Below are 19,643 nucleotides of genomic sequence, written 5' to 3'. Positions count from 1 at the left end.
AAATGGCAGCCTACAGAATGGCCAAGATCAAAAACACTAATGACAGCCTATGCTGGAGAGGACGTAGAGTAAGGGGAACATTCCTCCACTGCTGTTGTAAGTGCAAACTTGTACAGTCACAATGGAAATCAGTAAGGTGGTTTCTTAGAAAACTGTGAATCAATCTACTTCAAAACCCAGTGATACCACTCTTGGACATAGACCCAGTAATACCATTCTTAAGTATATACCTAAAGGATGCTCAGTCATACCACAAGGACACTTGTTCAACTATGTTCACAGCAGCATTATTTGTAATAGCCAGAATCTGGAAACAACCTGATGTCCCTCAACTAAAGAATGAATAAAGAAAAAGAGGTACATTGTAAACATTGGACTTTCCATTCGTTCCCACCACCCAGACCTGAGTAATCACACAGAAACTATATTAATTACAATAATGCTTAGCCTATTAGCTCAAGCTTCTTATTAACTAACTTTTACATCTTAAATTAACCCATTTCTCTTAGTCTGTGCATTGCCACGAGGCTGTGGCCTACCAAGGTTTTTCCAGTGTGTTTCTACTTTGGCAGTTACATGACATCTCCTTGACTCTGCCTACTCTCTCTATATATCTCTTCCAGTCTGGCAATATTCTGCCCTGCCATATGCTGAAGCAGCTTCTTTATTAACCAATGGTAATAAAACACATTCACGGCATACAGAGGGCAATCCCACATCAATACACCTTCACAATGGAGTATTACTCAGTGGAAAAAAAACAATGACAATGACACCATGAAATCTGCAGGCAAAAGGATGGAAATAGAAAAAAAAATCATCCTGAGTGAGGCAACCCAGACCCAGAAAGACAAACATGGAATTTACTCACTCATAAGTGGATATCAGATGTAAAGCAAAGGATAGCCAGGGTATAGTTCAGAACCCCAGAAGAGGACCCTGAGAGGGATGCATGGATCTCCCTGGGAAGAGGAAATAGATGAGTTCTCCTGGGTAAAATGGGGATTGGTGGTAGAGGGAAGGGGATGGGGAGATAGGAACGTGATTGATCAGGATGGTTGAGTTGGGAGTGGATAGTGGTGGGGGAGTAATGAAAAGGATAATCTTGATAGAGGGGGGCCCTTATGGGGCTAGAGAGAAACCTGGTACCAGGGAAACTCTCAGGAATCTACAAGGATGACTCCAGCTAAGTAGCAATAGTAGAGAGGGTGTCTGAATTGGCCTTTCCCTGTAATCAGATTGGTGACTACCCTAATTGTCATCACAGAGTCTTCATTCAGTAACTGATGGAAGCAGATGCAGAGATCAATAACCAAGCACTGGACTGAGCTCTGTGAGTCCAGCTGAAGAGAGGGAGGGTCAAGATCATAATGGGGAAAGATCATATAAGCAAAGGGGGGGGGGTTAAAGATCATAATGGGGAAACCCAGAGACAGCTGACCTAAGCATGTGGGAGCTCACAGAATCTGGACCAACAGCTAGAGAGTTGGCATAGGACTGACGACCTAGGCTTTCTGCATGTGGGTAACAGTTGTGTAGCTTGGCCTAGAAGTGCGACCAGGATCTGTCCCTGATGCATGAGCTGGCTCTTCAAAACCTATTTCCTATGGTAGGATGCCAGGCCAGTCTTGATGCAAGGGGGAGGAGCTTGATCCTGCCTCAACTTGGTATGCCACGCTTTGTTGACTCCCATGGGAGGCCTTACCCTTTCTGAATGGAGAGGAGAGGAGGAGTAGGTGGGGAGTATATGTGTGTGTGCGTGGGGGGGGGGGACAGGAGGAGAGAAGGGAGGGGCAATTGTGGCTGGTAAGTAAAACAAACAAATACAAAACAAAAATAAAATCTTTAAAAATTTGTCTTCACATTAAAAAATTTACCATAGCTCTTCCTTTCATGTCTTATTAAGCATATCTTTGTGCATACCCTTTGAGAACTTACTTGCACCAATGGTGCAATAGCATACCAGGAAGCCGTGGGGAGACAGACTTTGATGGCCCTGCAGGCTCTGTGTCCACACTGTCGCTCTGCGAGAAGTCACTGACATTCCACGTAGTCCCATCACTCTCACTAGAAAGGAACATACACGAGATAGAAAAATAGATAACATGTACACTTAGAAAGGACTCCATCACAATCTCATTGTTCAATAGACATCCACCTTCGTTCCATTGCAGCCATGTATTTCTAGTACTCCCACTCTCATCACCTCTAAGTGACTCCCTCTAGGGTAAGTCTAAACTTCCAACGCCTGACCTTATCTCCCTTGCACTGGGCTTGCAAACCCTTTAGCCAACCCACCTAGTATCCTCTCTTCTCCCTTACTTAAGCAACAAGTATAAAACAGATGGGACTCTGAAGACCAATTTGGAAGCCACTGCTAGGTTCTTAGACACTTTTTACCATCCATTCACTACAGATCACTGAATCATGTCCCTCATGCAGTCCTTATCCAGTTCTCTTCCTTCCTGTAAAGCACCAACCGCTCCTACAAAATATAAATCAGAACTTGAAAACAAATGCTGAGATTGGAACCTTCCTCATCATTCCTTAGGTGTTCCCTGTTCAGAATTAACTATGACTTGTCTGCTTTTTAACAATTCATAATCTATATATTCTTTCATATCCTTAAATGTGTAATTTTCCTTGTCTGGCTAATAAATACTATTACTGGAAATTCTCTGAGTGATTATTTTATAAGCAGCATGGGGACCAATGGGTGGGAAAGAAGAAGCGGGACCAGGCAAGACAGACAAAATTTCCAACTACAAACCACTACAAGTTTCATTGAACCCACTGTACTGACCTGAAGAAAGGGAACTTCCTGGAGTCAGTCCTCAGCTCACTACTCTGTGTGCCCGGCTCCTGCACTTCCGTTTGCAGCCTCACTTAGCCAACCCTCCTCGCTGATGTCTGAACCTAATAGTCAATGTCTAGAGAAGTCTTCCTACAAGATGATTGCAGGGCCACTCCAGAGTAAAGACTCTTTGTTGCACACATAAAGAATACTGCAGTTGCTTATTTTTTCACCATGATTTCTATCTTTTTTACATGTACTTTTTGCTTTAACTATGTCTTTTTATTTGGTTCTGTAGGAAATTTTTGTGTTTTACTATTTTCTCTTCATTTTGGAGCCACTGTAAACATGTTAGTTATTACTGTTTATTTCCTACCACTCTAAGCTATCAGCACATTTCCTGAAGTAACTTTCAAGCTGGGGGAGGAAGTAGAAAATATAGGGTGGATGGATGGGCACAAAGTCAGAGGAATGAAACTAGAAATCTAATTCTGCTTCATTTTAATTTTATAAGCCAAATAAAGTATATGTATAACTTCACAGACACTGAGTTCCTTAACTCCAGCACAGACTGTATTTTTAGTTTTAATTCTCCTCTCTCCAGCTCTCTGTCATCCCAACCCACACACACCATTTCATCTTGAGGCATCCTGCTCACCATTAGTAAGATACTGTTACACGCCCTTACTTTTCTCAAACATTTCTCTGCTTGAAATTTCCTTCCCCCTTCTCACCTGCTAGGTTTTCTATTTACTTAAAGTCTAAATCCAGTAATAGTTATCTCTTTTTCAAAAAGTGCTTGTAAGGTGCTGGAGAGATGACTCATCAGTTAAAAGTGCACACTGCTCCCGTAGAGGACCGAAGCTTACTTCCTAGCATCTCTAACTCCACCTTCAGAGGACAAGACACCTATGGTGTCCATGGGCACCTGCATACACATGCACAGATATACACACATACAGATAATTAAGAACTAAATACATCTTTTTTCTAAAGTTTGTGAAAAACTCCTCCCTGTAAATAGCTGTAAGTTTTCTATAGCATAGTCTTTGGATTTTGACCATACAATACTCAGTGTGCAACCACTTGTCTTTCTACGTCTATTTGCCTACTTAAGTTATGATCCAAATGGCAAGGGTGGTATTTTGTATTGGAGTATAGAACTCATCAGACAAGAGGGTCTCAAAATACTTAGAATTACCATTATTTTTTGTTTCTTTAATGCACTTCTGAGTATTATATAATATGTTTTATACAGAAACACATATAAAAATATTTACATTATTATATAATACTATTTTGGTGAATACAGCTAACGTTATTGATAAATTTCTCTGAAAACACAGTTCAATCAAATAGGTTTTGATTAAGTATGTAATACATAAAATTGGACATTTTATAAAGATAAAAATTCTCATTTTTATTGCTAAGCATGGTGGCGCACTCCTTTAAAACCAGCACTCTAGATGCAGAGCAGGTGGATCTCTGTGAGTTTAAGGACAGCATGGTCTACAAGAGCTAGTTCCAGGACAGCCAGAGCTGTTAACACAGAGAAACCCTATCTCAAAAAAAGCCAAACCAGAACAGCCCTCGGAGAACCCGTGGATCTGTGTCTTGCTTCAACAGTGTTTGGACGGAACAGACCCGGGGCCTCCCTTTGTTAGCTTCCACCACTGCTCCTCATCTGCAGTCACAGCCTCTGGGACCATCTCCTCGCTGCCTTCAGCTCCCAGGACCAGCCAGCACTATCTCTTTGCGGGTAGCTCCAGACTGTGTCTCAGCCATGACCTCCCAGGTTCGTCAGAATTATTTCACCGAAGTGGAGGCTGCCGTGAACTGCCTGGTCAACCTGCACCTGCGGGCCTCCTACGCCTACCTCTCGCTAGGCTACTATTTTGATCGGGATGACATGGCTCTGGAGGGTGTAGGCCACTTCTTCCGCGAGTTTGCCGAGAAGCATGAGGGCACCGAGCGTCTCCTCAAGTTGCAGAACGATGGCAGAGGCCGTGCACTCTTTCAGGATGTGTAGAAGCCATCTTAAGATGAGTGGGGTAAAACCCAGGAGGCCATGGAAGCTGCCCTGGCCTTGGAGAAGAACTTGAACCAGGCCCTCTTGGATCTTCAGTCCCTGGGCCCTGCTCGCACTGATCCACATCTCTGTGACTTCCTTGAAAACCACTTCCTGGATGAGGTGGTGAAGGTCATCAAGAAGATGGGCAACCACCTGACCAACCTCCGCAGGTTGGCTGCTGGGCCCCAGGCGTCTCTGGGCGAGTACCTCTTTGAGCAGCTCACTCTCAAGCTCCTTCCGAGGAGCTGCCACCTCTTCTCTACACCAGCCAGCTTCAGGCCCTTCACCTGAACCTCTCAAGAAGCCACTAGGCAGCTTTGTAACGCCCTGGAGCCCCTCTCAAGTTTTGGACCAAATAAAAAGTAAAGCCTTTTGAAACAGAAAAAAAAAAAACCTCTCTCTTTTTTTTAAAAATAGAAATTTACTTTCTTCTGGTTCTTCAATTTATTTTAGACACAATATTAAGAATTAACCATTCTAGTTATACTATTGGTTAAAATTGTAATTTTTCTTTCCGGAAACAGATCAACTGTTTAACAATCTGAGTATGCGCTGAGCTCTATGCTATTCCAAGGACAATGTCCCCTCCAGGAGCGCTACACACTTACGACACATCATAATACAGATACTAAATCTCCTGAAAACTTCTTTTTAGTGTTAATATCCCATTTATGATATAATTAAAAAACTTATTTCTAAGAAAGGCAAATTGGGTTTAAAAAGAATTGCATCATGAAATATAAAGGGTCCTTGATCAGCATCCCCAGTTAGAGGGCCAGCTATGAGCACAAAGAGAATAAATAGAAAACTCACTCAATGAACACATTGTCCTTACCTTTCTGAAGGCTCTTGGAAAAGAAACTCATAATTCTTACTTGAGAATGTCATATGAGAGGAGTTTACCTTCTCAGAATTAACTTTTTTCTCAAAAACCTAGAGGAATAAGAAAGGAAAAAAATTATAAGCACAATTTTAGGATAATATAGTTAAAAGAAATATGGTTGCTATTGTCTTAAAAGTAGTAAGATCTTTAATGATTGAATTAAAATAGTAATCACACAGTATTATTTAACTCTAAAAACATCACTTCAAATGTACATTGACTTAGTAAATACTTCTAATTTTCCAAAACAGAGTACAGATTTTTAATACCATTAAATAATTAGTATCCACCAATCATATATATTTATTTGTGTATAAATTTTATTTTAAATAATTAATTATAATTAATATTTATTACGTTAAATACAAATAATACACATAGACTACTCAGGCTACTTAAAGTTAATAAAAATTAGCTTCATTTGAAAAAATTATTACTATAGGCTTTTATGTAAGTGCTTATGACATTTTATATACTGTGAATTTAAAATTCTTAACACTATATTTATCTTTACTTTAGTATTTTCAGTAATTCTACATGTGTCCTCCGCATGAAATCTTGAACTGCCTAAGGGAAAAATTGTTATTCTTCTTTCATATATTTGTAGCACTCTGTATTGTACCTGGCTCTAGTTGACAAAACTGAATTTAATTAGAGGAATAAAAATCACTAAAGATACTTTTCAAATCACACTTTAAAATAGATAAAATAACATTTTTAAAGACCCAAACTAATCTAGAGGCTGGTGGGAAAGCTCAGGGTTTAAGAACATCTGTTGTTCTTTCAAAGACCCAAGGTTCAGTTCCCAGTACCCATGCGGCAGTTTACAACCATCTGTAACTCCAGCCCCATCCTATGTAATTCAACACCTCTTCTAATGTCTATGGATACAAAGCATGCGCTTTGGTCAGTCACATACATGTAAGAAGGCAAAACACTCATGCATAAAACCAAATAAATAAATCTTTTAAAACTATTTTAAAGCAAGCTATTCTAAATGGCTGAAATTCAATCTGAAGGCTCTATCATGTCTTTGATTGAAAGAAATGAGATTAGCTAACAATGCCAAGGCAAAAAGAAACACAATACCTTATTAAGACACTATGTCAATGAAATCAAACTAATAGCCAAGTAAAGAAAGAGCTGGGTAATTTTTTCTGAAGGTCCTAAGTTTTTTTACACTGTACACAAGGATATCCTTGCTGGGCAAAGTAAAAATAGTAATATAAGGAGACCAGGTCTCTGAGCCTCTAGAGCCACATAGCCACGGGCCAACTACTCCATCTTCATAGGTGGCAGTTTCTTCAGAACTGAAATGAGTAACAAACAAAAATTTACCCATCTTTCAGTACAAAATTTATTATACAATTCCTAAGAGGCAAAATCATATTAAAAAAGAAAGCAAGTAGTTACAGTATCAAATTGTCTTATGAAATGTAAGTTAGATGAAGTCTGGTAAAAATTAGTTAATTTCCTCTTACATATTCCAGAAGCCATCCAGGAATGTTATGAGATACTACTTAGAAGCAGGAAACATATGAAAAACCCTTCCTAGATAATGCCATAAAATTTAACAAAAACAAAAGCTAAGTCACGAAATATATTCCATTTTAGAAGGACCCAAGCTGAATTTGATGGTACAAGCCTGTAAGTACAAGTAACAGGAGATGGACGCAGGGAGAATCAAGAGTTCAAAGCCAGCCTATGCTGCATAAGGAGACCTTCTTTCAAAATAAAAATGTACACGGGAATCAAATAAAGTTGTATAAAGATAACTTCTAAAACAGATTTTTTTGTTTTTATTTATTTTTTTTAATTTATTTATTTATTTATTAAGGATTTCTGCCTCTTCCCCACCACCGCCTCCCATTTCCCTCCCCCTCCCCCGATCAAGTCCCCCTCCCTCATCAGCTCAAAGAGCAATCAGGGTTCCCTGACCTGTGGGAAGTCCAAGGACTGCCCACCTCCCTCCAGGTCTAGTAAGGTGATCATCCAAACTGCCTAGGCTCCCCCAAAGCCAGTACGTGCAGTAGGATCAAAAACCCATTGCCATTGTTCTTGAGTTCTCAGGGAAACCTGATCCGGTTTTAAAAGACCCATTAGATAGGATCAATAGGAAGAGATGGGCAGGCGCCAAGGCAAGAATTCACCCAATAATCTGAAAAACAACATGGAAACAGTTCAAGAATTAAAACAGATTTTTTTAAAAAAAGAGTTTGAATAGAAGTTTTCTGTATGGATGGGGATTTGAGTGCCAGGGCTGGGCTACTCCCCTACAAGTTGTTCAAGGAAGTTCCTAAGACCACTAAAATAATACAGGCAATTGCCACTGTGGTTGGTTGTCACTACAACTAGATGGTAAAAGACACTAGTGTCTCTTGCTAAAGACATTCAGTCTTCTGGTTGTAAGACATAAAGAAATCAAGCTATAACTTAGATGGTTAGCCCTATAGTGCTAGAGAAGTCTAATGGGAAGGTGCTGGGGAGGGGTCTACTCAATACCATGCTGGTCCACAGACACTGTGTGCTATTCTTCTGACTGGTCAGTCAAGATGTGTCCACTGGTACAATGGTGGCAGAGCTCTTCTAGACCACTTTCTGATCAGAACTAAGGACTGCTCCATAGGAGCAACCTCTATGTTCATAAACCTGGTCAAAAGCCGGTGGCTGAGGAAGTCATAGACCCTAGTGGGGAATCTACAGCTATGGTTTTGTTAAGAGTATACAATGTGCTCATCAATTATCTTTTCATAATTATTTTTATTCCCATATGTTAATTAGTTAATTATGTGTTAATTAGTGTTGTTGTGATTGGTCACATAAGCTTCATTTTTGCAATGGGGAGTAAAAACAGCAGAGTCTCATAACTGGCCAAAGTGCTAAGAGTAAGTGACTGTTGAATGTTTAGCCATAAATGGGACATTTATATCACAATCTTTTCCAAGACTTGAGGAGTGGAACACTGTAGTAGACAGAAGAAAGGACAGGACATGGAGCCAGAGGACAGAGCTATGGATGTAGAACACTGTCTCCTGGGCATGGCACAGACATGGAACTCTTGAGCTCACAGGAGCTATGATAACCTGCATAAGACTGGACACTCAGCATTCTGCCATGGGAGAAGGAAGTTATAACAAGGCTCACTCTTCCTCGTGGATTTTAAGGGGTTTTGAATTTTTAAATTTATTTATTTTTACTGAATGTGCATTGGTGTTTTGCCATGGGTGCCGAGTAACAGACAGCTGTAAGCTGCCATGTGGGTTCTGGGAATTGAACCCAAACCCTCTGAAAAAAGCAGTGCTCTTAACCTCTTAGTCATCTCTCCAGCCCCTCCATGAGGATCTATTGGTAGTTAAATGGTTGCTGGTATGGAGGTTTGAATGAGAAATGTCACCCATAGGCTCATCTACACACTTGGTCCCCAGGTGGTGGTGCTATTTGAGCATCTATGGAACCATGAGGACACTGAGACTTGCTGGAGGAAATATGTCACTCTTAGCACACTTTGAAAGTTTATGACTTCACCCCACTTCCTGTTGGCTCTCTCTGTTTCCTGTGATGCAGTTGAGAATGATCTCTCGGCTTCCTGATCCTGCTGCCTTTACCACCATTATGGACATATATCCCCTTAGAACTCTATGCCCAAAATAAACTCCCTAAGTTACCTTTAGTCGTGATATTTTATCCCAGCAACAAAAAGATTACTGATACAGAAGTTGGTACCAGAGTGGGAAATTTCTGTGAAGAACCTGACCATGTCCACTTTGGAAGGATGTGAAGGACTTTGAAACTATGGACTAGAAAGCAGAACACTGTAAGCAGAGACGAACAGGCTGTTCTTATTGGAGCCTAAGACGGCAGCACTGAGAGTAATACAGAGGGTGAAGGCCCAGCCCAAAAGGCTCCACAGAGGAACAACTACTCTATTAGCACCTGGGATAGAGGGTATTCCTATGCTATTTGGACAAAGAGTCTAGCTGTCATCTGCCCATGTCCCTGAGAACTTACCTAAGACTAAATTTTAAAGTAAAGGATTGATCTATTGGGCCAGGGAAATTTTAAGTCTGTAGAACACTGAGTCTACAGAATGATTAGTGATTACTCTCATATGGGTCTACAATGAAAAGGAGCAAGTAAGGCAGAGAAAAACACAAAATGTACAGTTTAGAGAGGGAAAAGGAGCACTAGAAAGCTTAATGTTGCCCTGAGGCTTGTTATACAAAAGAGGATGCTGCTGCTAAGGAGATTAGAGTCATTAAAAAGAGCAACCTAATCTACACTGAAACAATGAGAAGAGTGCCTCGGAAAGATCCCACCTAGCTAAGCTTCCCACTTGTGAAAAAAAAAAAGCATAGAGATAGAACATAATCAAAATACATTATGTAGCCGGGCGGTGGTGGCGCACGCCTTTAATCCCAGCACTCGGGAGGCAGAGGCAGGCGGATCTCTGTGAGTTCGAGACCAGCCTGGTTTACAGAGCTAGTTCCAGGACAGGCTCTAAAAACCACAGAGAAACCCTGTCTCGAAAAACCAAAAAAAAAAAAAAAAAAAAAATACATTATGTACATGCATGAAAATGTCATAATGGAACCATTACTCTGTTTAATTAATATATGCTAATAAAAAGGGTCTCCTTGGGACATTCTGTGAAGTTGCTCACTTTAAAATCATCTTCACTAAAGAAAAAAATCATTCTCTGTACTAGCAAACATTGCACTAAGCTAGAGATTCCAAGTCAGATGTGACGGTGACCGTGACGTGCTCACCTCACATACAATGGAAGGGCAGACAAGACTACAGACTACAACCAAGCTACGGGATTCTTTAAGCAGCACTCTTGCCAGCCGTAGGTGGCAGCAGAAGTCTGAAGGAAGTGTAAGAGCACAGAACGGGACTTGCTCATTGTACAGACTGTTCTCTTCATTTCTACTGGAACTTCTAGGAGATGAATGACAGGGCAGCACCACCATCAAAGTCCTCAAGCTCCAGCTGATTGGATAAGAAATAAAAAAATGCAGCTGAGCACGGTGACACATATGTAATCCCAGCTAAGGAAGAAGGAGTGCATAGACGCAAGCCTTAGCTCTCTAGCAAGATTCCCTCTCAAAGAAAAATAAGAAGTGCAAAGCACCTATTAGCTTAAGATATATTTCCCTTCTTGTGCTGTAACCTTGGCAGCAGCTCCCCAAGAAACGCAGTATGCTGAGAATACTGGTCTTGCTAGACTCTTTGCAACCTTGTCTTTCTATAATTTGAAGACATTATACCATATTATTCCTATTGAAAAAATTCATCATCAGTGTATAAAAGTGTCCTTTATAAATCATGAAATTTTTATTTTGTACCTGGTAGTAACAAAAAGTAGCATGAATGTCAAAACAAGTAGAATTTCTAGAGCGACAATGTAAGCAGTTTCCTTTAGATTGGCAAAAACAAAACCCTCCAATCTTCTCATTCCCTATTTTGGTCACTTTTAATATCAGAAGTATTCTTTTAAAATAAGACATAATTGTGGTACGAAAAAGTAAATAAACACCTATTCCTATAAGACTGAAGTGAAAGATCTAAGTACTACTTCTATCAATTAGCAGAGAATCCTGCCTTTTACTTTTACCTTTTTTGTAGGTGTCTTTTTCTGACTTGATGAAGGCAAAGTCTTTCGGAAATTCTTGTCTTTTGAATCATCCTCATCTTTATCATCTCTTCCTGAACAAAGAAGCAGAACTTGATCAAATGAGAAGCACTAGAAGAAGTTGAAATCCTACTGATAAAAGTCTAGCTATGTGAGAGAACCTCACTGACTTTTCAAATCATCTTATCTTTATCTTTTATTATTTCTTCCCCCTGCTTTGAAAAACCAACACTGAAGAGTATTTTGCTTCTTAATATTATATTTTAAGAAACTGGTTTCTAAGTAATTGCTTTTTTATTAATTGCCATACTATTCAATAAAATTTCTTCAAGTAAAATTTAAACATATATAACATATAGAACCTATGCATTGAGAGCTATAAAATAAAATTACTCTGTATTTCAGAGCCTATGAAACAAGAGGATATCTATGAAATAAGCCAATATGGTCAACATAGTGAGTTCCAAGACAATCAGGGCTACATAATAGAGAGACCATGTCTCAAAAAGTTGAACTAAAACAAATGTAACAAAATAATCATAGACATTTGATAAAAAAGCCAAAGAAAACTCAAGGTTGTGATTTTACAACAAATTAGTAACATTTATTTTTGTCATGACCCCACAAATGCAGGTGGGTTTCACTGGATAAGTGGCACCCTGCTGGTAAGTGCTTATAATCTGCTCTGGTAAATGATATAGCAGTTGGAAACAATGCCCAGACTTACTATGCCTAGTTTTCAAATCCTGCATATTTATTCTACAGCTGTAATTTAATCAAAAATGAAAGCTATAGTTATCAATATGTGGTTCATAGCACATTTGTAGTAAAAGCTAAGAAAATACACGTGCTAGTATCCCATAGTAAAAGGGAAAGTTAAGAATAATATATGTGCTAAGAAGGAGAAAGAGGCCCCCTGGTCTGTCCAAGTATAGAGGACCAGAAGGATTTCTAGAGTTGAAGCTGCAAAGTCAGGAAATGACTGGCCTAAACAAAGCTGAGCTTATTCCTCTAAGGCAGTAACTACAAAAGATCCTGAAAAGCCCAAACACCCACAACAACAAGAAAAAGTTAAAGTCATTACACTTTCTAATTTCAAATTATTTCCAGAACTATAACTATAATGATCAAAATAGTATGGTGTCAGCATAAAACATACACATAGACTAATAGAACAGAATGTTCAACACAGAAATAAATCCATATTTTTACTGTCAACTGATCTTTGTCCTGGGGGGCCAAGAATATACAATGAAGGAGTGGTAATATACATCTAGCCAACCACCCATGTGGAGAAGTCAAAGACTCTAGAGGAGAAGCTAATGCTGCCATTTTCCTAAATAATACAATATCTCACTATTCTGAATACTTAGCCACAGATAAGGTACCTCTTGACCCTCACCAAATAAGCTCTTTTTGCAGCAGATAAAAGTTACTAGAGATCAACAACAGGTCATATTGCAGAGAATAAGTTAGCTGTTGGTGCCCAGCTCCAATTGGTACAATAAAACCTATACACCTAAGGCTCAGAGAACATTACTGAAGAGGGAGCTGAAAGATTGTAAGAGTCAGATAACCAGGATGTGCTAGATAGTGTCTTCTAGACATGCAGTCAGGAAAGCTGCATCCATGAAATCTCAACAACAACATGGTAACCTAAATAAAACGACCATAATGAAGGTACCACCCTTAAATCATGGGCTATTGGCATCAATGGCTGTTAACAGAAGGAGAGTCAGTCTTCTCCAGGACGACCTCCCTGATAGATTACCTAATTTCAAATTATCATCTCTAAACACATGTGAGAAAATTACTAAATGAGCTCAGGTGTGTGTGTGTGTGTGTGTGTGTGTGTGTGTGTGTGTGTGCCTGAGTGTATCTGTGTCCTGAATGGTTTCTCGTAAACATGACACAAGCTAGAATTATATGGGAAGAAGAACTTCAATTGAGAAAATTCCTCTACCAGATTGGCCTGTAGGCAAGTCTATAAAAATTTTTTTGATTAATGACTGATGTAGGAGGGTCCAGCCCATTGTGTGTGGTGCCACCCCTGGGCTGGTGGTTCCAGGTTTTATAAGAAAGCAGGTTGAACAAGCCATGAGGGAAAAGTCAGTAAGCAGCACTCCTCTGTGCTCTCTGTATCAGCTGCTGCCTCCAGGTTCTTTCCCCTTTTATGAGTTCCTGTCCTGACTTCCTTTGACAATGAGCAGTGATATGGAAGTGTTGATGGTGTTTTGTCACAGTAATAATAATACCAATGAAAACAATGGTGGTGGTGGTGGTGGTGGTGGTGGTTTTATCACAGCAACAAAACCCTTAAAACTCTTTCTCTCCTTACCACCCCCTCGTGTGTGTGTGTGTGTGTGTGTGTGTGTGTGTGTGTGTGTAAGGTCATGAACTTGAGAAGGGGGTAAAAACAGGAAGAGATGGAACTGGGAAGGGTAGGAGTAGAAATAATATGCAGTACTCATGTATAACATTTTAAAAACATAATAATTCTATTTAAAGAAAAGGCTAATCTCTTTAATAAGTGGTATTAGGAAAAATGGGGATCCACATATAGAAAAATAACACTCTACCCCAACCCAAACTAAAAACAAGTCAAGTCAAAATGTATAAATACAAATTTATATTAAATCTTAAATAATAAGACCAAGACTATAAAACCACTAGAGAAATAAAATTCTTGAAACTGTTTGAACAATGGGTTTTTGATCTGACACCAAAAGTAATGAAGGCAAAAATAAACAAGCATCAAACTAAAGTAGTCAAAAAGCAAAACAAACAACAGAATGAAAAGGAAGCCTAGGAAATGAAGAGCTATCTGAAGTCATCTCTGATAAGGGGCTAAGATCCAAAGTATATAAGGAATTAAGACAACTCAAAAAGAAGGAAGACAAATAACCTGATTCTAAAATGGGTAAAAGGCTAAATTTAGACATTTAGCTAAAAGAAGAAATAAAAGTGGTGACAAGATGTATGAAAAGGTGTTAAGAATCAGAGTCAGTAGGAAAATGAAAGTCAAAAGCACCGAAAGAGTGACCACACAACTGCTAAGAGTGCCAACTACTGAAAGACAGAGGATAGGGAGTGTGCAGAAGGAAGCTGGGGAAGCTTTAGTTATGCTGCTAGCTGTTATGAGGAGACACATCGGAAAGCCCCTTATAGAAAACAGTATGGCATTTCATACAAAACATAGAACTATCATAAAGTCCAGAAATTTCAACTGCTAAATATATTACACACAAACTAAATTAAGTAAATATCTCAAAAGAACACATACATTCCTGTGATCCCTACCACACAATTCTCAATAGCCGGGATATGGAGCCTGCCAAAGAAGAAACAGATAAACAGAATATGGTTAATATAAATAGTCATCTTTAAAAAATGAAATTCTGCCATTTATAACATAGATAAACCTATCCATGGACAGAGGACATTGTGCTAAGTAAAACAAGTCAGACACAGAAAGACAAAATTGCATTTATCTCAAATACAAATGAAATCCAAAATCACATGCCTTGAAGCAGACAAGAGAATGGTGATTACCAGAGACAAGTAGGGTGCTGTTGGTAAAAGGACATAAAGTATTATTATTATATAAAATGAATAAAACCTCAAGGTACAGCGCCACTCCTATATTTTATGCCATCATAACCTAAAATTTGCAGACCTTAAGTGTTCTTACAATACACCAAAAAAATAAAAGTGCACTATGCACTGGCTAGTTTTATGTGTCTCCATGGGATCCAGATGTAAGGCATTTTCTCAACTAGGAGGGCCAAGCCCACGGTGGGTGGTGTCATCCCTGGGTTGGTGGTACTGGGTTCTATAAAAAAAGTAGGCTCAACAAGCCAGGCTGAGCAAGCAAGCAAACAGGCCAGTAAACAGCACTACTCCTTGGCTTCCACATCAGCTCCTGCCTCCAGGTTCCTGCCCTGCTTGAGTTCCTGCCCTGACTTCCTTTGGTGAAAGTATAAGCCAAATAAACCCTTTCCTCCCCAACTTACTTTTTAGTCACAGTGTTTCGTCACAGTGACAGAAACCCTAGCTTAAAACACTAGTTATAGAAAGTGCTGGATATGCTCGCTGGCTTGCTTGTAGTGGTTATCTCATAATGTGCATGAATTCCAAAAGGATGAAAGGACAGTATGGACAAAGGCAATAGGAAAGGAAATAGGGGTTAAGTTGGTACAGAAAGAATAAAGAGAGGAATACTAAAAGAGGTGGCCAAGGCTGGGTATAGTGACACATGTCCATAACACCCACACCGTGAAGGCTGAGGCTGAGAACTGCCAATTCCAGGTCAATGAATTAGTGATTTTGAGGTCAGCCTGGGCTAAATAGAAGACCCTACCATACAAAAGCTAAATGAGGAAGAGGAGGAAAAAGGAAGGGGAAGGGAGATACGAAGGAAGACAGAAACAGGACAGCAAGCTACTGACTGAGTCTAGAGAATGACCATGTGGACCAGCTGAGACAGGTGACCTCCATACCATATTAGGAGCCAAGGCTTTAGAAATGCCTTGAGCTTGTATCTAAGAAAAACTTTAGAAATAAACACAGCTTTGTGAGAAAGTTGCAGGCTTCATTATCTTCTTTGCATTCTTATGGGGTGATGTTTTGGTTTTCACAAATTCTGTCTAAAAAACTTGGTTTATGATAAAGCATATTTGAAAGAAGTCAAGTCAGAATAGAATGCACTCCTTAGTACTTTGCATATGACGGCTTCTTAGATGGGTGCTCTAGAGTCAGGGAATTAGCCTCTGAGGTTAACGAAGCCACAGTTGGTCCCTGTTCCCGGCTACAACATGAGGCACAGCTCCAGTTGCTTCTATCCCCAAGTTCTTCCAAGTGCACAATGCATAAGAACCTACAAGACTCTCTTCTAATCTCCCTGAGTGAAGACATGTCCCCATAACCGGGATGAGATAGGCAGAAGGCTTCTGCAGAGAGATGCTGAGCCTTAGCTCCTGGAGTCAGGGCCAGCATACAAGTGGAGCACTCCTAATCAAAAATGAAGCAAAGGGTGTTCTATTAGACAACTGGGATTTGATTTCACATTTGAACTACTAAAAGTCATTGTCATCCAAAGGGCACTCAAATTCTTTAAATGCCATATCTATGCTAGATTAGGCCATGGGAATTCAATACAGAATAAAAAGAATTAGGTGCAAAGCCTGTCATCAAGGTGTTCAAGGTCATTCAATATATAAAAGTCCTCACATGAGTATTTTTAAATTTTCTAATCTTTGCCTTAAGATTGCCACATAATATCATGTTTCATTGTATATATTGGCTAAAACATTTTATAGTGTGGGGTTGTTGGTCTTGATATAAAGTCTCGTTCTATAACTAAGGCTTCCATGAAACTATGTAACCCAGTCTGGTCTTGAACTTAATGTAAAACTACTGCGTCAGCCTCTCAAATTCTGGAATTTTAAGCAAGAAGGTATCTTTTCATTAGCTACCTGAAAATGAATTAACCTGAATTTAACAAGAATTCCTTGATACAGAAATGTTTTAAATCAAGAGATATTAAAAAAATTACTTAAAATTTGAAATAAGGCAAAAAGGCAGGTGGAATGTTTTTCCAATGTTCTGTGATAACAAACTATTCTAATGATGATTTGTGCAGGGAAATTCAAATCTGTTCAGTTATTTACTATTAAACTGTCTAGACATCTTGAACTTGAATAGTAACCTTTGCACTTTGTCTAGTTGTGATTCAAATACTTGCTTTCTGATAGAAAAGATAACACCCAAGACAGAATTTGCTGTTCTGTTAATCCTTAACCAGTGTTTTAAATGTAACAAGTATTTATTCCAACCTTAGTTCAAACTCCAGTGAGAATCTAGCTCTTCCAGTTGTCTCAGAAGGGCCTCTGCCATCTTCCTGCTTCCTTCAGTAATAAACAAGATTGTAAGATTCTAGGTGTGATTTCTAATTAATATGGATTGCATTTTTGACTTCTTGGAAATTCTACTTTAATGTAGAGAAAAAGAAACTATCTTTTCTACAGAAGGAAGCTAAAAGAAGCCTTGCAGTTGGTAGTAAGGCAAAGGACATACCTGAGGACAATGCCAGAGGGAGCGCAGAGACACTAGGACTGTGCCCTAAGAACCTCTAACAACGACATCAACCTTTCACTCTTCCAAATACATAGTTGAAAATAGGCTCAAAAGCTTGTCTTTAAATTAAAGCCAAGATTAATTTCCTTTGTAATTTTGTCAGTTAAGTTCTAATTATTCCTTGGTAAGCAGAGACCTAATTTCTTATTTAAATATCAGGGCTCAAATATGCCATACCATCAAATCAGTGTGCGAAAAACTCAAATCCAGAGATTTGTTCTCTTTATATAAATATACATAAATTGGGTCTCTCTACAACGGATACATAGAATGAAATCTTTATTAATCTATACCAAATAATCACTAGTTCTACATCTATAAAAGTCAACAATGCATCCAGACAATGTTTTATGTTTTTTAAAAGTTATTTCTACAGATGCAGAAACCCACAGCCAAACATCAGGTCAAGCTCAGGGAATGCTGTTGAAGAGAGGGAGAACGGATTGCAGGAGCCAGAGGGGTGACAGACATCACAAGGAAACCCACAGAATCAACTAACTTGGCTCATAGCACTCAGAGAGACTTGAATCAACAACCAGACAGCCCGCATGGCACTGACCTAGGACCTCTGCACACACGTGACAGTTGTGGAGCTTGGTATTCTTGTGGGACTTCTTACAGCAGAAGCAGGGGCTGGTTTTGACTCTTCCTGGCTTTTGGGACCCTATTCTTCATAAACAAAGTGAGGTGCTTAGTCTTAATGCAACTTGATAAGCTATGTTTTGTTGATATCCATGAGAGACCTGCCCTTTGCTGAACAGAAATGGAGGAGGAGAGGATTGGAGGAGAGACTGGAAGGAGAGGAGGAAGGGAAAATTGTGGTCAGGATACAAAATAAATAAATAATTTTTTGAATTTTTAAAAATTGTTTCTAGTATAGTTGGGAGAATTTTTTAAAAATAAATTTTGTTTCTTTTTTAATTGGAAAGATAACTAATATTCATACTAAAAATAAAGTTACTAAGAGTACATTTCATTCAAAAAAAAGCATACCCATTTCTAAGATTTTTCCAAACTCCAGTGAAGTAAGTCAGAGATAATCCTATAGAAAAACAAGAATCAAACTGGAGGAATAGGCAAAAAATAGTATTTAGCTGATGAACATTTAATTCAATTTTTGAGTGGCAGCTTCAGTAATGCAGGGATAGTGCAAGATCGAGCTTCACTGCTGAGACAGAGCTACACCCTACTCCTAAATTACTCTATGCTCTGTAAAACAGTGTTTTCTCAGGTCGGGAAGGCCCCTGAGAGATTTCATTTTACAAGCAGCTCTTGACTTCATGCAGATAAGTGTGTTGAAAGTATTGTGTCCTTGAGAAGAACAAGAAGGTAAGTTGTTTCCAACAAAGAATTACTCCCATTTGTCTTTGCGGTATAAAAATGCCTTCAGTGGGAACAGGAAGCCAGAGCATCCATGGAGATGTTCTGCCCACACAGCTCTCAGGAGTTCCAGTCTGTCTAGTTCTCCTGTCATTTCTGCTGCCCACTGCGCATGCCTGGTTTGGTGACGTACCGTTGTATCTTCCCTTTCAACTGGGCTATTCCACATGCCTCTGCTGATGTTGGGCCTGACTTGATGCTGTTTTGCTACTATCTGATGCTTCTATTTGCTACTTGCTTTTCTTGTACTTTTGCCTTCCACATGCTTCATGAACTTACTCATTTGAAACCCCAACTATGGCTATCACAGACCATTCTCCAGACCAAATATGAGGTCTATCTTCAACGCTTAGGAGAAATGTGGTAATGCAGAAAATTGAAGAATTAGCCCTGAGAAGGAAGAATCTTAAAAAAAAAAAAAAAAGAAAGAAAGAAAAGAGAAAGAAAATTATTTTTTAAAAAAAAAGATCCTCAGGTGAGGTGCTGTTTCATTCCAGCTTATTCTTTCAGATAAGACCCTTCACAACAGATTTTAGTCTGGGTCAAAGATGCCAATTACCACTTAGAGTGACATACACATCACACTGCCCTGGCAGTCACTTCCAGGGCTGATGTTGCTTGAAGCACACCTACTAAAAAGTCCCAGTCTCAGAAACCTGTACTGGACAAGAAAGTAGAGTATGAAAGAAACCCCAAGAACTCAAAACTTATGGACTCTGGATGTCCTACAGTCACTTGAAGATATGTT

At 39.2% G+C, this 19,643-nt stretch overlaps 1 pseudogene; it reads left to right on the top strand.

The window, feature by feature from the left end:
• Positions 1-4,577: 4,577 nt before the first annotated feature.
• Positions 4,578-5,156, top strand: LOC121455369 (annotated as a pseudogene).
• Positions 5,157-19,643: the final 14,487 nt, after the last annotated feature.

The sequence above is a fragment of the Microtus oregoni genome, unplaced genomic scaffold (genome assembly GCF_018167655.1).
Source record: "Microtus oregoni isolate MIOR12 unplaced genomic scaffold, Mior012 000013F_ref0000133, whole genome shotgun sequence".
Classification (NCBI taxonomy): Eukaryota; Metazoa; Chordata; class Mammalia; order Rodentia; family Cricetidae; genus Microtus; species Microtus oregoni.
Note: the sequence above shows the minus strand (reverse complement) of the source record. Positions and strands in the feature narration are given on the sequence as shown.